The sequence below is a fragment of the Cebus imitator genome, unplaced genomic scaffold (genome assembly GCF_001604975.1).
Source record: "Cebus imitator isolate Cc_AM_T3 unplaced genomic scaffold, Cebus_imitator-1.0 Scaffold194, whole genome shotgun sequence".
NCBI classification, from domain to species: Eukaryota; Metazoa; Chordata; class Mammalia; order Primates; family Cebidae; genus Cebus; species Cebus imitator.
In genome coordinates, this window is record NW_016107509.1 from 2379937 (window position 1) to 2399423 (window position 19487).

General features: G+C 38.5%; 1 pseudogene; it reads left to right on the plus strand.

Moving 5' to 3' along the window:
• Window positions 1-17565: 17565 nt before the first annotated feature.
• Window positions 17566-17663, plus strand: LOC119473931 (annotated as a pseudogene).
• The last annotated feature ends 1824 nt before the right edge of the window (window positions 17664-19487 follow it).

The following is a 19487-nucleotide window of genomic DNA, read 5'->3' on the forward strand; positions in this document are numbered from 1 at the left end:
AATGTATACTCTTTTTTCTTTTGGTCAAGGCCATTGGTGATTGGTTGTTTTGTTGTAATACGCCTTCAAAAGTCATTCATTTTAAATATATTTCTCACCCATCTCTGTTCTCCCATGGCTAGGATGGGAAAATGACAGCCTTTTTGGGGTCAGTGTTGTCCGGTTGCAGGGAGACAAGAGGAAAGATGATTAGAAGTTGAAATAGAGAGGATGCACTGGTCACTGCGAAGGTGAGGCAGGTGGGAGGAAAGGGGGAGTCAGGGGTGTTGCCAGGTTTTTGCCTTGGGCCACTGGATAGGCAGCATATACAGGAAAGGACCAGCCTTAAGAGCAAATATAAAGAAAGCTGGCATCCATGTGTACTTCCCATATACCACCCTTTCTTGAGACGTTACATGACTTCCCTTCGGCTTTTCTGGGCCACATCACCAGGGAAGAGTTTGCAGTGGCCCTCAGGACCCTCTACTGAATTTTAACCAATTGTAACATAAAAACTAAAAGATGATTTGGTTCATGTTTTCATCACACAATGTGTCTGTGCTTCATGAAGCTCATTTATGGCAATGTGTACCTTTGCTGGCTGCCATGGGTGTTTTTCTTCTGTGAATATTGTTTCTTTACATATTTATATTTATCACATTTAATCACACATACAAGGCAGTCTCCAAAAAAGTTTCTTAAAAGGGAACTCAGAGACATATTTGGAAATGAAATCGAGATGCTTGTTTTTTTTTTTAGCTTTTGCTTTTTATGTAATGGGACTAATTTTTCTCGAGCCTTGATTGTCTCAGCCACTGGTTCCCATTCACAACTGCTCACCAAGATCACCTGGGAAGCTTTCAATTGACACAGCTTCTTGCCATGATCCCCTCCCCCAGGGGGTTCTGATTCACTGGGGATGTGGCTTCTGCAATTTAAGTTCGTCAGAAAATTCTGATGAGCAGGCAGGTTTGGGAATCACTCATCTGAGCCACAGTCTCCAGATTTATAACCCTAGCTTTGGATACATCAGCATTTTATTTTCTTTGAAAAATTCGTGGGCATTTTAGGGTAGAAGTAAATGGTGTTCTATTAACAAAAACTAATATTACATCACTGCATACTTGCTATTGGGCTAGGTTCTTTTTAATAATTATGTTACCTAAAATAATCCTCATTGATGAGTTATAGAACATCTTCATGTTTCAAAGCCAAGAAAACTGGAAGCTAAAAGAAGCTGAAGAAATCTTTGAATGACTAGTCAGGTGATTAAGTGGAGGAATATAGTTAAAACTGAAATATTTCTAACTCTAAAAGAAGCCTGTCTCTGAGCCACTACCCTGGATTGCCAGTTTACAGGATTAGTGATGCTTCCAGAATTTCTCAGTTGCTTTTTGCCTTTTGGAGATAAGACACCTTCCTCTGTTATTAGTGGGAGGGCAGTAAGTCAAGGCAAACACATCCTACAATTGCTGAGTGCTCTGGTGAAGAAAATCCTTGTTATTTCCCTGCCAGAAGAACTAGAGAGAAGGCCCTTGTTAAAAATGATAAACAAAAGCTGAGAAGAAAAGTGAAACCAAAAAAGATGCTTTCCTCCTTGATACTCGCCCTTGTTAAGATCTTTTATTCTTACCTTTTTTTCAGAGTCAGGATTGATTTATTACTGACAAATAATACCTTTTATTACATAGCTAATATGTCCAGTTAAACTACACCCGTATGACCACATGCTTCTTCTGTTTGTATTGTCATAAATCAATGAAAGACTGCTAATAGTAGCACTGGCTTAATCACTCTGATGCTTCTTGTTGCTAATGGGGATTGTAAAAATAGATAGAGGCGTGAAGTAATGTGTTTTCTGAAACTTGTCAGGCTTGAATGGAGCAGAAACATGGGCCTGGAAAGCAAGATCCATAAAAGCCTTTGGGATGAGGATGTGATGACAACAGCTCCATCACTTTACTTTTGTGTGGCTCTTCATGAAGCATTTTCCTTTAACCTTCCAAGAGTCCTGGGAAACGGGAGTTTTGGCCTCCACCCTGCAGGTGAGGAGACGTAGACAGATTCCTGGTCCAGGGCTTTCTCTCCACTCTGGGCCCAGAGGGACTTGTGCCATTTATATTTGTTCTTTGTAGCCCACTGATCCTTCTTAAAGACTTCTGGAGCTTGCAGTTTTCCCATGGGCTTGATGCGAAGTGAGGTAGGCTGAGTCCAGGGCAGCTGCAGGCTGCACAAACATACTTCAGTCATTGGTAAAAAGGAAACAGAGAAGCAGAATGGTTGTTAAGTACCTCAGAGGTGAATTTGTCATAAATTCTCAGCCTTTTCAATAGCTGGTTTTATTAGGGCATGAGTCAGTGATATTTTTCTTCATTTCCTAACTTAGTGCTCACACAAGGATTATTACTTTGTAATATTTAGTTTTCTTGGCATTGTAGCTGAATTAAATGAAGACCAAGAGGGAGCTAGAAGGAAATGTCTCCTCCCCTCTGATCTACCTTCTCGGCCCAGTTTCCTGTTTTTAATTAACACAGTGGCGAACATAAGGATTGACCCACATGCTGTGGGCCTCCACAGAACCAGGACAAGCCTTGCAGAAATGAAGAAAAATTTCATTTAAAGTGTTTCTTAAATTGGATTGCTCCTTTTTTTTTTTTTTATTTCTAGCAGGGCTGTGTACCAGGCACCCAAGTGATTTTCTTGTTAAAAATAGGCTGAGTGGGGGAGGAGAGACATGCACAGTATATTTTTTTATTTTTTTGTGTGTTTTATTAACCAGGGAGTACGCTGATTTTATCACACTCCCAATTCCAATTTATCTGCATCTCTGAGGCTAACTGGCAGCTGGAACTGTGAGTACTGGGACCAGGTGGACCTGGAGGCTCTGTAGAATTGAGACAGGAATTTTACATCAGAACTAGACACAGATTTAGTAAGAGTGTGGGGACATCCATCAGAGTTCTATGGAAATTGGCAAGCAGTTGATCCTGCAAATGGCTTGGCCCAGGGAAATCTCAGTATCCCAGGAAGAAGGATGATATCAGTCTTGTGGGGACTTCTGGTCCCCCTGCTGCCTAAGAGGCCAGTAAAGAGCTGAGCAGTGGTCCAACGGCTTCTCTCTTTGCGGCTGCTGGGGTGCTGGGCACTTTCCTCCTGCAGCCTTGGCAGGACCTGCAACCTGCCTGCTTTTGCATTACCAGTCCTTGGAGAAAGAGACTCTGTCCTGTTTGCCAACGTCAAGCCGACCTGATCCCACTGAGCCAACAGAGAAAAAGAACATGCATCTGAAAGATCCTACCAGCTGGAGAAAGATGAGTCATAACTAACAGAACACAATCTCAGCAAAACAGAGCTGTTGGAAGAAATGGGTAAAAAAGTAATAAGAAAATCTAAAGAAATTTAAGTGCATTACAAAAGGACTTTCTAAAGGCAAGAAAAGTCCTTACCAATTTAGTAGATGTAGCTGAAGGAGTTAATGGTCACTGTTGAGACCCACCCATATTGGTGGCTTAGAGGATCAAAATACAGAGCAAAATCAGATGAAAATCATGAGAAAAAAGCAGAGAAAATCATGAGGGAAAAAAAGAGAGAGAGTCTGTGAGGATAGAACCAGAAGACAACTTGGAAAGAATAGGATTTACAACAGGATACAAAGAAACAGCTAAAGAAGAGCCAATAATTAAACATATAAGAAAAATCTCTGAAAGGACTTGGGTCTATATATTGAAGGATTTCTCCAAGTTCCAGGTCAGGTTGATGAAAAAAGTGAGACCTGACATTACTCTGCTAAAAATTCCTTAACTCTGTAACAAGAAAATCCTCTCAGTTTTTAGACAGGAAGGACAGATTACTTATAAGGGAATAAGAGGAAGATTAGCATCAGACTTCTCATCTGGAAGCTAGGAGATACTGGAACAAGATCTATAAAAACTACACAACCTAAGAATCCTATGTTCAGCCAAGATATTCTCCCATCAAGGCAAAACAAAAACAAAACAAACAAAAACCCACCATGGTTTGAAGACATGCAGTTCTCTAGTGTATATTTCACGCCCATTCACTCTCTCAGCGAAATACTTAAAAAGGACTCAAAACAAATAGCAAATGAACTAGACTGGGAAGAAAATGAAGTGGAGAGAAAACAGTATTGAGCAAAGAACCTTACTCTCTGTAGATCCTGAACCACTAAGCACTCTACACTGAGGCTAGAAGTGTAGAGAGCAGAGACGAGACCAAGACTTGGTGAAAAAATTTCCAATGAAAATAGGCCACAAAACTAAATGGGTTCTTAACTCAGATTTATCCCATAGTTAAAGAAAGATAGTTGCAATGTTATATAAACTTTTCTAGATTATGGAAAAATGAAAAAGACGATAATTCACTTAATAGCATCCATCTTATTTTAATACTCTAATATTAAAATAAAATATAATTGGAAATTTAAAAACTATAAATCAGTCTAACTTAAGAGTAGTGATGCAAAAAATAGAATAAACAACAGAATCTAGTGGAGTTTTAAAAGAATACTGTACTGTGACTTAATAAGATTTACTTTAGAAATGCAAGAAAGGATGGATATACATATCTGTATCAATATAACTCTAACAAGCAAATGGAAAGAGATTAAAAGAGCTCATTAAAAGAGAAAAATTACAAAATGACATTAGTAGCTTTTGAAAAAGGCATTTTACAAAATTCTTATAAAAGACAGCTAAGTAATGTAGGAATAGAAGTAAACAACCTTAATATAGTAGAGATCAGTCATGATACCTACCAGCAAATATTACCTTAAGTGACAAAACACTACATGTATTTCTGTCAAAATCAGGAACTGAAAAGGAATATTCTCACCATCATTATACAACATCGTGTTGGAGTTCTAGTGAATGAAATAAGTCAAGAAAAGAAGTATGCTTTTTTCTTAACCTTTCAAAGCCCCCACGACTCTACTTTTAGATATTTAAAAAGGCTACTCAAGTTAGTAAAATAATTTTGTAAGGTAGCTGGAATAAGATTCATATACAAATACCAAAACGTGTCTTTTTTTAGTAAGCAGTCAGAAATGGGAAAAATTCATTTATAACTTTAAGTACTAAGTAAATATACCAAGAAAGACACAGACTTATATGAGGAAAACTATAAAACCTTATTGAGGGACACATGACAATATCTAAACATTTGGAAAGACTTTCTTTTAACAAAGGTAAACATTTAGTACAAAAGTAATTTCTTCAAAAATTTATGTGCATATTTTAGGTAATTTCTGTCAATATCTCAACAGAGTTATTGTCTTGGAAATTAGCCAATCTTACAGTGCATATGGAGGAAGGATTTTTTTTTATTTTTAAATTTTGAGTATTTTTAATTGACACATAATTATATATATATTTATCAGGTAGAATGTGGTGTTTTCATAAATGTGTACAATGTATAATGTTCAAATCAGGGTAATTAGTATATTCATCACCTCAAACATTTATCATTTGCTTGTGTTGGGAACATTCAAAATGTGCTCTTCTAGCTATATGAAAAGATGCAATAAATTGTTTATTAGTCACTCTATAGTGATATAGAAAACTATAACTTACTCCTCCTATCTGGCTGTAATTTTCTGTTTGGAAGAGTGAGTTTTGTTTTTTTTTTTAGACTAACAAAGAGAATTATGAAAAACAAAATTGAAGGGGAGACTTCCCTTACCAGATATTATGACCCACTTTTAAGACAATGAGATAATATCAACATGATACTGGTGTTGGAAAACACAAAGAGATTAGTGGAACAGAATAGATAATCCATAAACAAAGCTTGATTTGTGTGAGAATTTAATGTATTCCAGCAGGAGAAGGCTGGATTTAATAATATGGTTTTGGGATTCCTGGTTCTCCATCTGGATGAAAGCAAAATTGGATTCTTTTCATATGCATACGGTAATACAAATCTTGCAAAACAAATTGGGATTTAACTTGTACAATCTGATGGCAGGGGAGGTCATAACCAAAGGAAAGATTTTACCAAACAAAATGAAAGAAAACTAAGTACATGATAGTTATAGAAAAAAAATCAATGAAGAGCAGGATTAATAGCCATACATCTAATAATTTACAAACAACTTTTACAATTATCAAAAAGGGACAAACCTCCCAGTGGAAAAATTGACAAATGGTATGCAGAGACTATTTGCAAAAGAACAACTCCAGATGGCCAAAGCCTTATGAAAAGATATTAAAAGTCACTGGTGTTCAGGGAATCTAATTTTAAGTAACAGTGAGATGAAAAAACCCCAAAGGCCAAAATTTAAGAGAGCATTAACTTCCGTTGCTGTTGGGGATATGGAGAAGAGTTGTCCTTTTTTTTTTTTTCCCCTTTATTTTTTAAAAAAAACACAAAAAAACAAAAAAACCAAAAATGGGATACATGTACAAAATGTGCGGGTTTGTTATATAAATGTACGTGTGCTACGGTAGTTTGCTGCACCTAGTGACCTGTCCTCTAAGTTCCCTTGCCTCACCCCAAACCACCCAACAGGACCTCATGAGTGTTGTTCCCCTTTCTGTGTCCATGTGTTCTCAGTGTTCAACTCCCACTTATGGGTGAGAACATGCAGTGTTTGGTTTTCTGTTTCTGTGTGAGTTTGCTGAGGATGATGGCTTTTAGCTTTATCCACATCCCTGCAAAGGACATGATCTCATTCCTTTTCATGGCAGCATAGTATTCCCTGGCATGTATGTACCACATTTTCCCTATCCAGTCTAACATTGATGGGCATTTGGTTGTCTTTGAGGAGAAGACGTGGAATGCTGGTGGAAATATAAATTGTTATTCTCTGTGAAAATCAAACTGTCCAACGCCATTAAAATTAACACTGTACATTCCTTTCTGTTCAGTAATCCCACTGCTGTGATTTTGATATGGTCTGTGTGTTTGTGTCATGCCCCCAAATTTATATGTTCAATATAATATATATTATATATAATCAATGAGATGATATTAGAAGGTGAGACCTTCTGGGAGGTGATTAGAGCAAGGGGTAAAATCCTAATGAATGGGTTTAGTGCCTCATAAAAAAGGCTTCCGAAAATCCATCATTGAGGGTACTATGAGAAGGTACCATCTATGAACCAGAAAGTGGGTCCTCCCCAGATACTGAATCTGCTGGTACCTTGAACTTGGACTTTCCAGCCTCTAGAACTGTGAGAAATAAATTTCTGTTTATCAGCCATCCAGTTTAAGGTATTTTGTTATAGTCACCTGAGCTAAGTGTGGTGGACTTTATCCCATAAGGACAAAAACACCAGTATGTGGAGATACTGTGTTGGATAATTTTATGTGTCAATGTGATTGGGCCACAGGGTGCCCAGACGTTTGGTCAAACATTATTCTGGGTGTGTCTGTGAAGGTGTTTCTGGATAAGATTAACATTTGGATCAGTAGATTGAGTAAGGCAGGCTGCCCTCCACAGTGTGGGTGAGCCTCATCTAAGCAATTGAAACCCCAACTAGAACAGCAATGCTGACCCTCCCTCTGGTAAGAGGGACCTCCTTCTGCCTGACTTTCCTGAGCTGGGACATTGCTCTTTTCTTTCCTTCTGCCGTGAATTGAAACATTGGCTCTTGTTGAGTCTTGAGCCTCCTGGCTTTTGGACTGGAACTTAAACCATCAGCTCTCCTGGGGCTCCAGCCTGCTGACTGCAGTTCTTGGGAATTTTCAGCCTCCAATTTTATATAATGAATCTCTTTTTATCTCTCTATCTTGATTTTTATGTGTGTATGTATAAGATATATACATAAAATATACACACAAACATACACATGAGAAACGAATGTTTTTCAGGAGGGGATTGGTTTTGTCAATTATTATTGACAAAATATATACCATAATACCTTATGCAGGCATTAAAAAAGCAAAGTCAAACAAAAACAAGCCTGTAACTCCCATGCTTGCCTTGGAAGGACTTCCATGAAAAGATATTAAAAGTCAATGGAACAGCTTCTGTTCCTTTGTTAGTGAATTGGCCCAGCCTTCTATAGGGCACTCAACTGCTTGCCAAGAGTCTGGGGCAGGGCGGGGGGGGGGGCGGGAACATTGCAGCTGCATCATGGTCTTTCTGCCCTCTTAAGAGGAGATAGTGGCATGAAGATGTCTGAATGGGCATCACTTAGATATCTTCCTGTCTGAGGAGAACACTGGGTTCCCTCAAGGTAGGATTTCCTGCTTGGCTTCTGCTAGTATGATGTCAGCACAGACAGTGGCTGGATTTTCTCCCCACTTGGCCATCTCATTCCAAAGATTATGTTTTATGAAAACCAAAAGGGTTAAACAAATTCCTTCTGTCCAAGATAAATGGCATCACCCTGTTCTCTGTGTCCCTTCTTTATCTTGCATTCTTGTGTTCCAGCCTCCCCACCCTGTCCTTGCACTGCAATGTTTGCCATTGTCAGCCAGAGCATTTATTTAAGTCTCCATAGGTTTGCATCTATACTAGTGATTGACATCTCAGATGGACCTCTGGAGACAAAATACATTTTTATTTTTCTGAATGCTTTGAAAGAATCTTTTGACCAAAACCAACTTGGGGTTTGGGATGTTTAAATTTTATTTGGTGAAATGCCAACACTATTTGATTAGTACCAGTCTGGAGTTAGAGCAAGAAAGAGCACGTGAATGAAGAGGGGATAAATTATGGCAGGTCCAGTCATCAGGATATCCAATTTTTCAGGCTACAGACTGGGACACATAACCTGGAAGTATTATAATAAGGCAGACTGTTTTACATTTTGGCTATCTCAGAACTTAGAGGAAAGCAATAAGCGTCTCTCTAGGTGTACAGAACAAGGAAACAGAGTGAACCACGTGATTTGAATTCCAAGGAAAACAAAATACTCGCTTCATTGCTGCCTCTGAAATTCCACCGTTCCTAGAGGATTTCAGAGGCAGGAGCCCTACTCTATTGAATAATTATTTAGGGAGTCACATTATGGCATAACGTCTGCCGGCTTCTCAAGTCAATGATTAGAAAATTGATTAGGAGTGATTTCTGGCCAGTTTTATGGACCTGGCCTCCAGATTGCTAATGTTTCAAGGAGGCTAGGAAATAAGTAATTAAGGACATTTGCTGTAGGTTTCTGTGCTGGGTCGTGCTTCTGGGCACATTCTGCACTTGAAAATGAAATGAGAAATTTAAAACCACAATTGACATCTCCTTTGCCATTTTCTAGTTTCCGGCCAAACCCCTGGTTTCTGTCTTTTATGCTCCAGGAAATGAAAATGGACTCCTTGATTACTTGTGGCCCCAAGTTGTTGCTCTTGTGTCCATTGAGAGGCATGTTAATTGCTCATACAGGACAGAAATATAAGCCACCAGGATTTTTCAGGGTAGAACCAAATTGTTGTTCATGTAAGATTTCTTAAAATCACTCATAAGGGACTGAAAACATTTTATTTTGAATTTGGAATGTGTAAAGAAATTGCTTTAATTAATTTCCATCTTTTCTGATAAACTTTAAAAAAATCAAATTTGTTTCAAAAATTGCAGATAAATTGTGCCACATTTACGTGTATAGTTCTTGCTTAAAAAATAACATTATCTTCTTCTTATCTCTAATGAGGAAGCATTTTAAAATATCACAGAGTCCTAGAGCTGGAAGGGGCCTAGCAGTCATGATGTTCATCCCCTTCATTTTATAGGTAAGACATATACATAATGTTCAGAGAGTTTGTACTTGCCCCACAGGTAGTTAAAAGTGCCAATCAGCAAGATTGGCACCTGGCTTTCCTGACTGTCTGGTGCTCTTTTCACTTTACTATATTGCCCTAAAGAACACATTGGCCAACTGTCTTCCTTACCTTGAAGACCACGGTTTTCAATACAGCTAGAGGTTGCTATGGCTCTGCCCTGTTGGTACAGTCTTCAAATGACTCCATAGCTTGACCTGATCATATGGTAGTTCTATTTTTAGTTTTTTGAAAAACCTCCAAACTGTTCTCCATAGAGGTTGTATTAATTTACATTTCCACCAACAGTGTTTGAGGCTTCCCTTGCCAGGGCGTTGCTGCCTGTCTTTTGCATAAAAGACTGGTGTAAGATGACATGTTATTGTAGTTTTGATTTGCATTTCTCTGATGTTCAGTGATGTTGAGCACCGTTTCATATACCTGTTTAGCATTGTATGTCTTCTTTTGAGAACTGTCTATTCAAATCTTTTGCCAACTTTTAAATTAGATTATTAGATCTTTTTCTATAGAGTTGTTTGAGTACCTTATCTATTCTGGTTATTAATCCTTTGTCAAATATGTAGTTTGCCAATATTTTCCTCCCATTCTGTGGGTTGTCTCTTCACTTTGTTGATTGCTTCCTTTGTTGTGCAGAAACTTCTTAACTTGGTGTGACCCCATTTTTTCATTTTTGCTTTGGTTGCCTTTAGTTTTGAGGTCTTACTCAAGAAATCTTCACCTAGACCAATATCCTGAAGTGTTTCCCCAATGTTTTCTTCTAGTAGCTTCATAGTTTTGGGTCTTATATTTAAGTTTTTAAGCCACTTCGATTTGATTTTTGTATATTGCAAGAGCTAAGAGTCTAGCGCCAGTCTTCCGTGTATGAATATCCAGTTTTCCCAGCACCATTTGAAGAGACTTTCTCCAATTCATGTTCTTGGCACGTTTGTCAAAAATGAGTTCACTGTAAATGCATGCACTTAGTTCAGGGTTCTCTATTTGGTTCCATTTGTCTATGTGTCTGTTTTTATGCCAGTATCATGCTATTTTGGTTACTATAGCTCTGTAGTATAATTTGAAATCAGGTAATATGATGCCTCCAGTTTTGCTCTTTTGGCTTAGTATAGATTGTGTTTCCATATAAATTTTTGGATTATTGTTTTCTATTTTTGTAAGAATATCATTGGCATTTTGACAGAGATCGCATTGCATCTGTAGATTGCTTTGGGTGGTATGGATATTTTAACAATATTGATTTTTTCAATCCATAAACATGGAATATCTTTCTACTTTTTGGTGTCTCTTCAATTTATTTCATCAGTGTCTTATAGTTTTCATTGTAGAAATATTTTACTTCTTTGGTTAAGTTAATAGGTATGTAATCTCATTTGTGACTATTGTAAATGAGATTACTTTTTAAATTTCTTTTTCATATTATTAATTGTTGGCACAGAGAAATACTGCTGGTTTTTATATGTTAATTTTTTTTAAATCCTGCAACTTTATTGAGCTTGTTTATCAGTTCTGATAGTTTTTTGGTGGAGTCTTCAGGTTTTTCCAAATATAAGCTCATATAATCTGCAAACAAGACTAATTTGACTTCTTCCTTTCCAGTTTGAATGCTCTTTATTTCTTTGTCTTGTCTGATTATTCTAGCTAGAATTTCTAGTAATATGTTGAATAATGGTGGTGAAAGTGGGAATTCTTGTCCTGTTCTAGATCTTAGAGGAAAGGTTTTTAGATTTTCCCCATTCAGTATGATACTAGGTGTGGGTCTGTCATATATGGCTTTTATTATGTTGAGGTATGTTCCTTCTAAGTTTTTTTTTAAAAGTCATGAAGTGATGTTGAATTTTATCAAATGTTTTTTCAGCAGCAATTTAAATGATTTTATGGTTTTTGTTCTTCATTTGGTTAACATAATGTAAGGTATCACATTGATTGATTTGCATATGTTGAATTATCCTTGCATCCCAGGCATAAATCCTGCTTGGCCATGGTAAATCATCTTTTTAATATATTCTTGAAGTCAGTTTGCTAGTATTTTGTTGAGAATTTTGGCATCAATATTAATTAGAAATATTGGCGTGTAGTTTTCCTTTTCAGATGTGTCTTTGGTTTTGATATCAGGATAATACTGGCCTCATAATAGAGTTTGAAAGTATTCCCTCCTCCTCACCTCTGAATTTTTTTGGAATAGTTTGAGTAGGGTTTGTATCCTGGGGCATAGGCTTTTCTTCACTGTGAGACTTTTTATTATGGCTTTGATCTTGTTACTTGTTATTAGTCTGTTCAGGTTTTGAATTTCTTCCTGGTTCAATCTTGTTATGTTGTATGTGTCTAGGAATTTGTCAACTTTTTCTAGATTTTTCAATTTATTAGCATATAGTTGCTCATAGTAACCACTAGTAATGCTTTGAATTTCTGCAGTATCAGTTGTAATGTCTCCTTTTTTAAAAATCACTGATTTTATTTATTTAGATCTTCTCTTTCTCTCTTTTTAGCTTGTCTAGCTAAATATTTACCAGTTTTATCTTTTCAAAATACAGTTTTTTGTTTCATTGATCTTTTGTATTGTTTTCTTCAATTTCATTTATTTCTGCTCTGATCTTATTTTGATGCTGGTAGATGTTCTTTAGTGTCTGGACATTGAAGAATTAGATATTTATGGCAGTCTTCATTGTCTGGGCTTGTTTGTACTTATCCTTCTTGGGAAGGCTTTCTAGAAATTCAAAAGGACTTGTGTGTTGTGATCTAAGCTGTATTTGCTTTAGAGGGTACCTCAAGTCCAGTACTGATGTGATTCTTGCAAACTCATGGAGGTACTGCCTTGATGGTCTTGAATAAGATCTGCAAGAATTCTCTGGATTACCAGGTAGAGACCCTTGTTTTCTTCCCATACATTCTCCCAAATGAATGGAGTAATTTTCCTCTGTTCTTAGCCACCTAGAGCTGGGGATAATGTGACAAAAGCCCCCCTGGGGCCACCACCCCTAGGACTGTGTTGATTCAGACCTGAAACCAGCACAGAATTGAGTCTCTCCAAAGGTCTGCTGTAACCACTCCCTGGTTATAGCCTATGTTTGCGCAAGACCCTGGGGCCCTACCATCAGCAGGTGACAGAGCCTGCCAGGCCTATGTCCTTCGTTTCAGGGTAGCAAGTTCCCCCAGCCCCCATGCATGTCCAGAGGTACCATCTGAGAGCCAGAGACTAGAGTCAAAAACCTTGGAAGTCTACCTGGTGTTCTATTGTATAGCAGCTGAGCCTGCACTCAAACCACAAGATGCAGTCCTTCCCGCTCTTCCCATCTTTTCCAAAGGCAAAGGAGCCTCATCCTGTGGCCATGGCCAACACAGGCTAATAAAAAGTACTGCCAAACTACCACTGATGTTTCCTTACATGGGCTCTTCAGTCAGCATGTGGTGAATGTTGCCTGGCCTTGGAATCACTGTTCAGGACAGCAGGCTCCCCTCTGGCCCAGGGCAAGTCCAGAAATGCTGTTCAAGAGCCAAGCTCTGGAACTGGGGACCCTAAGAGGCCACTTGGTATTCTGTCCCCCAGTGGCTGAGCTGGTACCTAAGGTGAAAGACAAAGTCCCTTTTGCTTTTTCCTCTACTTTTCTCAAGTGGAGGACATACTACCCTGTAGCCACTACAGCTGGGAATATTCTGAGTCTCACTTGAAGCCAGCAAGTTTCAGAGTCTCCCCCAAGGGCCTGGACATGGTATCTGGGTATCACTGCTAATTATTCAGGGCCCATGGGCTCTTTAGTTAGTAGATGATAATCCTGCCAGGACTAGGTCCTTCCCTTCAAGGCAGCATGTTCCCTTGTGTCCCAGAATGTGTCTAAAATGTCATCTGAAAGCTATGCCCTGGTAACAGGGCCTCATGACTCTGACTGGTACCCTATCCTTCTATGGCTCAGCTGATATCCAAGGCGCAAGACAAAGCCCTCCCCATTCTTCCCTCTCTTCTCCTCAAATGGAGGAATGGGGTCTCTTTTGGAGCTGTGAACTGCACAGCCTGGGGTTAGGGAAGGGTTAATGCCAGCACTCAGCCACCTTGGCTGGTGTCTCAGGTAGAGACCCTTGTCTCTACCAGTCCCTGTGCCTCACCTGTCCATTGTCTCTGGGTCCAATTCAGTAGAAGGACTTGCCTAGGGGTTGCAGTCCTTGTGGCCTAGATGGCCTTTAAAGCTTATTTTGAGCCCCAGAGCACCAGAGCCCTCAATGGCAAAGCTTGCAGGAACTCAAGTTTGGACCACTGTGATTGGTGGTTCCCCTATGCCTAAGGCTGATTTAAATGCTCCCTCTGTGGACAGGTGTCAGCTGAGTTTGGTTGTGTTTTCTTTTATAACAGGGCAGTACTGAGTTTACAAGCATCACTTCTGTTTGTGCTTTCCATTTAGTAAAATATTATTACTTACATGTGTAAATATCAATTAAATCAGGCACAGACTGAACTAGAACTAAAATATTCATCGTTTTTGGTAGGACCTCAGGAATCACCTTGTTAAACTACTCATTGTAGTCTCACTATCATCAGGGTTTCACCTCTCTTTCCTTCTCAAGGTAGGCTTGCCTGGGGCAGGCATAATGAGGTATTTTTCCTTCTGGAAAACTGACCCCTGAGCTCAGGTCCCTTGAGTATTTCTATTGGAAGAAAGGACCAGAAATGAATCAAATGGGAACACAGGCATTTGTCTCCACATTTACTTTAATAGCTTCAAGGAAACAATGAGTCAAGATCTTAGGGTGGACACGGTGGCTCACGCCTGTAATCCCAGCACTTTGGGAGTCTGAGGCGGTGGATCACGAGGTCAGGAGATTGAAACCATCCTGGGTAACACAGGGAAACCCCATCTCTACTAAAAATACAAAAATTAGCCGGGCATTGTGGCACGTGCCTGTAGTCCTAGCTACTTGGGAGGCTGAGGCAGGAGAATCGCTTGAACCCAGGAGGCGGCGGTTACAGTGAGCTGAGATTGTGCCACTACACTCCAGTCTGGGCAACAGGGCGAGACTGGGTCTCAAAAAAAAACCTTAGGTAGGGGTATCTTATAGATGGCCCTCCTTCAGAAGCAGAGCTAAGTTTCTTGTGAGAAGATGACCTGAATCTTTTGTATTCTATGCTGATATGGGTTTAGGTAGTTGGTTGTTGGGTTTGGAGGGAGAGTTGGTTCTTGAACCTTCTCGCTCACTCCTCTTCCCTGTGGTCTTCCTTTTGGGAGATCTACACATACAAAGAACAAGGACCATATAGGATATGATTATATGTTTTCTTTCAATTAACCCTTCTCTGTAATCTTTTCATAAGAGTATTTTCAAGTAGGGGAAGGGGAGAATACATTGCCTTTAGTCTAGCATATTTTTCCAGGTGTAATAGATAGAGTAGATCTAATATCCTATTTCCAGTCCCAAAAGAGAGTAAGCAGTGAAAGTTCTTTTAACAGTATAATCTGTAGATTTACAGTAGCACATAAGAAAATTTTAAGTCCTTGCTTTCAAAACACTCAAGACTCTTGGAGATAACATTAAGAAGCTTCTTCTTGGTATAAGATAATTAATAATAATATTATTAGAAAATTACATTTTTATGAATATGACAAAGATATTTTTACAAAACCCCAAATTCTACATTAATGAAGTCTAAATTCATGAGGTTTTACTCTACTCAATGTTATCCATTAAAATTTATTTTATACCCAATTATGAGTTAAGTTTAAATTCTTTTGACTAAACTTGAAATCTATCACTGAAGTTTTCACGTGAGAAACTTAAATTCTGGGAGGAAATTATAATTTGTCTATATGTAATTTCTAATTTGTATTGTGCTATTTCGGTGTAAGGATAATGACATGAAATAGTAATTGTCCTTTAATAGACAGATGAAGGTAATTATAGTGATTATAAAAGATGCTGGCAAATATTGCAATAAATGGCCTAATTTAGTTCACATTACAGAAACTGTTAAAACTAAAGCATGAAATTATGTGTGCAATATTTATTAAAAATTACACAGCACAAATTCCTTTGAATTGGTAATTTTATAGAAACCACCTCTCATCTTTAGCAACCCAAATTCATGGTACTTGTTCACAAATCAATAAATTCTAAAAGTTAGAACCCAACAGTATACTCTTCTTTGCATTTCTTTTCACTTTATATCACTCTTCTGTCCTCTCTCCCTCTCTTTCTCCCTTCCCTTTTCTTTCCTTGACATCTGTAAGAGTTTGTCTCTTTCTCCATGTGTATTTACACCCGAGGAGTTATATATCTAAGCCCTTTGTCTTGACAGGGGTAGAGCCATGAAGAAATGGCCACATGGTCAGGGATTAGAGTTTGAAAAGGAAGAAAACCTTCACATCCTTAAAATATTGTGGTCCACAGTTCTTTTCACGCTGCTCTGCTTCCTAGAGATGTAAGACATTGGATGGTATCAATGGATAAAAAGACAATATCAGAGCTGAAAAAGATAAAATCATCCTTTCTACATTGATGACAACTTTTTACTTGCAGGATTCCCTTCTTAGTGGATCTTTCTGGGAAGTTCTCATTTGCTAGGTTGACTTACTTGGCCCTGGATTCATCTGGAGAGCTTGGCCTGCTTGGCCTTTGTGTCTCTTTCCACTCCCTTCTCAGAATTAATGCTACTTTTCAGAAACACTTGCAAATGCTTTTTCTAAAAAATGTTCTCAGCAAAGCAAGAATCCTAATAATTATTCCTTCTGAAGCAGATGGCCTACTGCCACCTGCTCCCCCTTTCTTCTTCTTTTCCAAAATAAATTTTCCTCTTGACCAAACTCTCTTGATTTTGTACTGGCATTTTATAGCATCGTACAAATTATGCAACACTTAAATCACACCTAATTACCATCTCTGCCAGCAGGGATTCCTACCCAGAATGGAAATGGGAGAGACCTAAAAGAAACCAGAGGAGAATCAGCCATTTGAAAGGGGGAATCAAGTAATTGCAGTTGACCATTTTCTGTTAGGAAAGTCTAGGAACTCAGGCTATCAGTTCTTAACCCACTCACAGCCTAGTGAGTAATTTATAAAGCCTTCTTCTGACTGAGTTGTTGCAGTAATAATACTATGTGCCTCTATCTGACAGGAACAGTTCCGTAGTTCTTTGAAAGGATTCATAGAAATTGAGAATGATTATGTCAGTGGAGGAGGCTTGGGCAAGGAAGGCCACAGCAAAGATCTTGCAAAGCCACCTCTTTTAATGGAGGGAGCTGATGCTTTGATTGCAGAGACTGTCCCAATGATCTGGGTTTTTGTATTCCTTTATTTAAACAATTTCCAACTTGGTTTTATTCCCCAGTAATTCTTAGCCAGATTTCTCCCCTTTACTTTAATTTGTAGAAAGCTCAAGAGATGTACAATAATTTTAAATATTGATTCGAGTCAAATATAATTAGATGTTAAGTCTTGCAGAGCACGTTTTAAATAATCTGAAATATAACCTGTGCATCCCCAGTTCTAGCAACCCAAAGCCCGCTATTGAGGGTTGGTGAATACATTAATGAATTTCTAAAAATTTCTGGTGTGCCAATGGCATACTTCTTGTTTCCATGCTGACATAAATGTCATTTAAATGGAGTTTAGGAGCTGTTTAAAAATTAAATGCATCTACTTAATACACCATTTAGTAATAGTATTTTCAGATCTCATGTCTTCACCTATGTTGTCTCCTTTCCCTGGATTGTCTTTTTTCCTTTACCTTTAGAAGCTTTTTTAAATTCACCATCAGCCCTCCTCCCCACTACACAGAGTTAATTTTTCCCATACCTGGGCTACTCATGTTTCTTTAACATTGTTGCACTTCAGTTTACTTGTCGGCTTGTCCACAGAAGACTGTGAGTTCTTGACTTGCTTTCTTGCACATATATAAAATTGGAAGGCTACAGAGATTACCATGGCTTCTGTGCAAGGATGACACACAAATTTGGGAAGCACTCCATATTTTTTAAAAAGAAGGGGAGTCTCATGGAAGAGAATAGAGAACCCCAAAATAAGACAACATACCTATAACCACCTGATCTTTGACAATTCTGACAAAAACAAGCAACGAGGAAAGGATTCCCTATTTAACGAATGGTGCTGGGATAACTGGCTAGCTATATGCAGAAAATTGAAACTGGACCCCTTCCTTATGCCATGCACAAAAATCAATTCAATATGGATTAAAAACTTGAGTGTAAAATCCAAAACTATAAAAACCCTAGAAGAAAATCTAGGCAATACCATTCATAACATAGGCATAGGCAAAGATTTCATGACAAAGATGCCAAATGTAATTGTAACAAAGGCAAAAATTGACAAACAGGATGTAATTAAACAAAGCTTCTGCACAGCAAAATAAACTATCATCAGAGTGAACAGATAATCCACAGAATGGGAGCAAATTTTTGTAATCTATCCATCTGACAAAGGTCTAATATCCAGCATCTACAAGAAACTTAAACAAATTTACAAGAAAAAAATCCTGTTAAAAAGTGGGCAAAGGGGGCCAGGTGTGGTGGCTCACACCTGTAATCCCAGAACTTTGGGAGGCCAAGGTAGGCGGATCATCTGAGGTCAGGAGTTCGAGACCAGCCTGGCTAACATGGTGAAACCCCGTCTCTACTAAAAATACAAAAATTAGCTGGATGGTGGATGCCTGTGATCCCAGCTACTCAGAAGGCTGAGGCAGTAGAATCGCTTGAACCTGGGAGGCGGAGGTTGCAGTGATCTGAGATCGCACCATTGCACTCTGGCTTGGGCAACAAGGGTAAAACTCTGTCTCAAAAAAAAAAAAAGTGGCAAAGGACATGAACAGATACTTCTCAAGAGAAGACATACATATGGCCAAGAAATGTGAAAAAAACCTCAACATCACTGGTCATTAGAGAAATGCAAATCAAAACCACAATGAGCTGGCATCTCACATCAGTCAGAATAGCTACTATTAAAAAGCAAAAAAACAACAGATGCTGGCGAGGTTATGGAGAAAGAGGAACACTTTTACACTGTTGGTGGATGTGCAAATTAGTTCAACCATTGTGGAAGACAGTGTGGTGATTCCTCAAAGACCTAGAGGCAGAAATACCATTTTCTATTCCCAAAGGAATAGAAAAAGTTCTATTATAAAAATACATGTACATGTATGTTCATTGCAGCACTATTCACAATAACAAAGACATAGAATCACCCTAAATGACCATCAGTGATAGACTGGATAAATAAAATGTGTTACATATATACTATGGAATACTATGCAACCATAAAAAGAAACGAGATCATGTCCTTTGCAGGTATGTGAATGGAGCTGGAAACCATTATCCTCAGCAAACTAATGCAGGAACAGAAAATCAAATACCACATGTTCTTACTTATAAATTGAAGTTGTGTGTTGAGAACACATGGACACATGGGAACTACACACTCTGGGGCCCACTGGAGAGTGGGAAATGGGAGGAGGGAGAGCATCAGGAAGAATAGCTAATGGATACTGGGCTTAATACCTAGGTGATGTGATGATCTATGCAGCAAACCCCCATGACACACGTTTACCTGTGTAACAAACATGGGCATCCTGTACATGTAGCCCTGAACTTAAAAGCTGGAAATTTTAACAAGTCAAACTTAGAGAAAGAAAGAAGGTAATTCCCTGCCCTCAGTGGCTGTGTGTTTTTGTTTTAGTAATCACTACATCCTCAGTGCCCATCACAATGCTGGCACACAGTAGGTACCAAGTAGATGCCACTGCATTGAGGAGAATAGCAGTGTTGCTGCTTAGCTCACCCATGCTA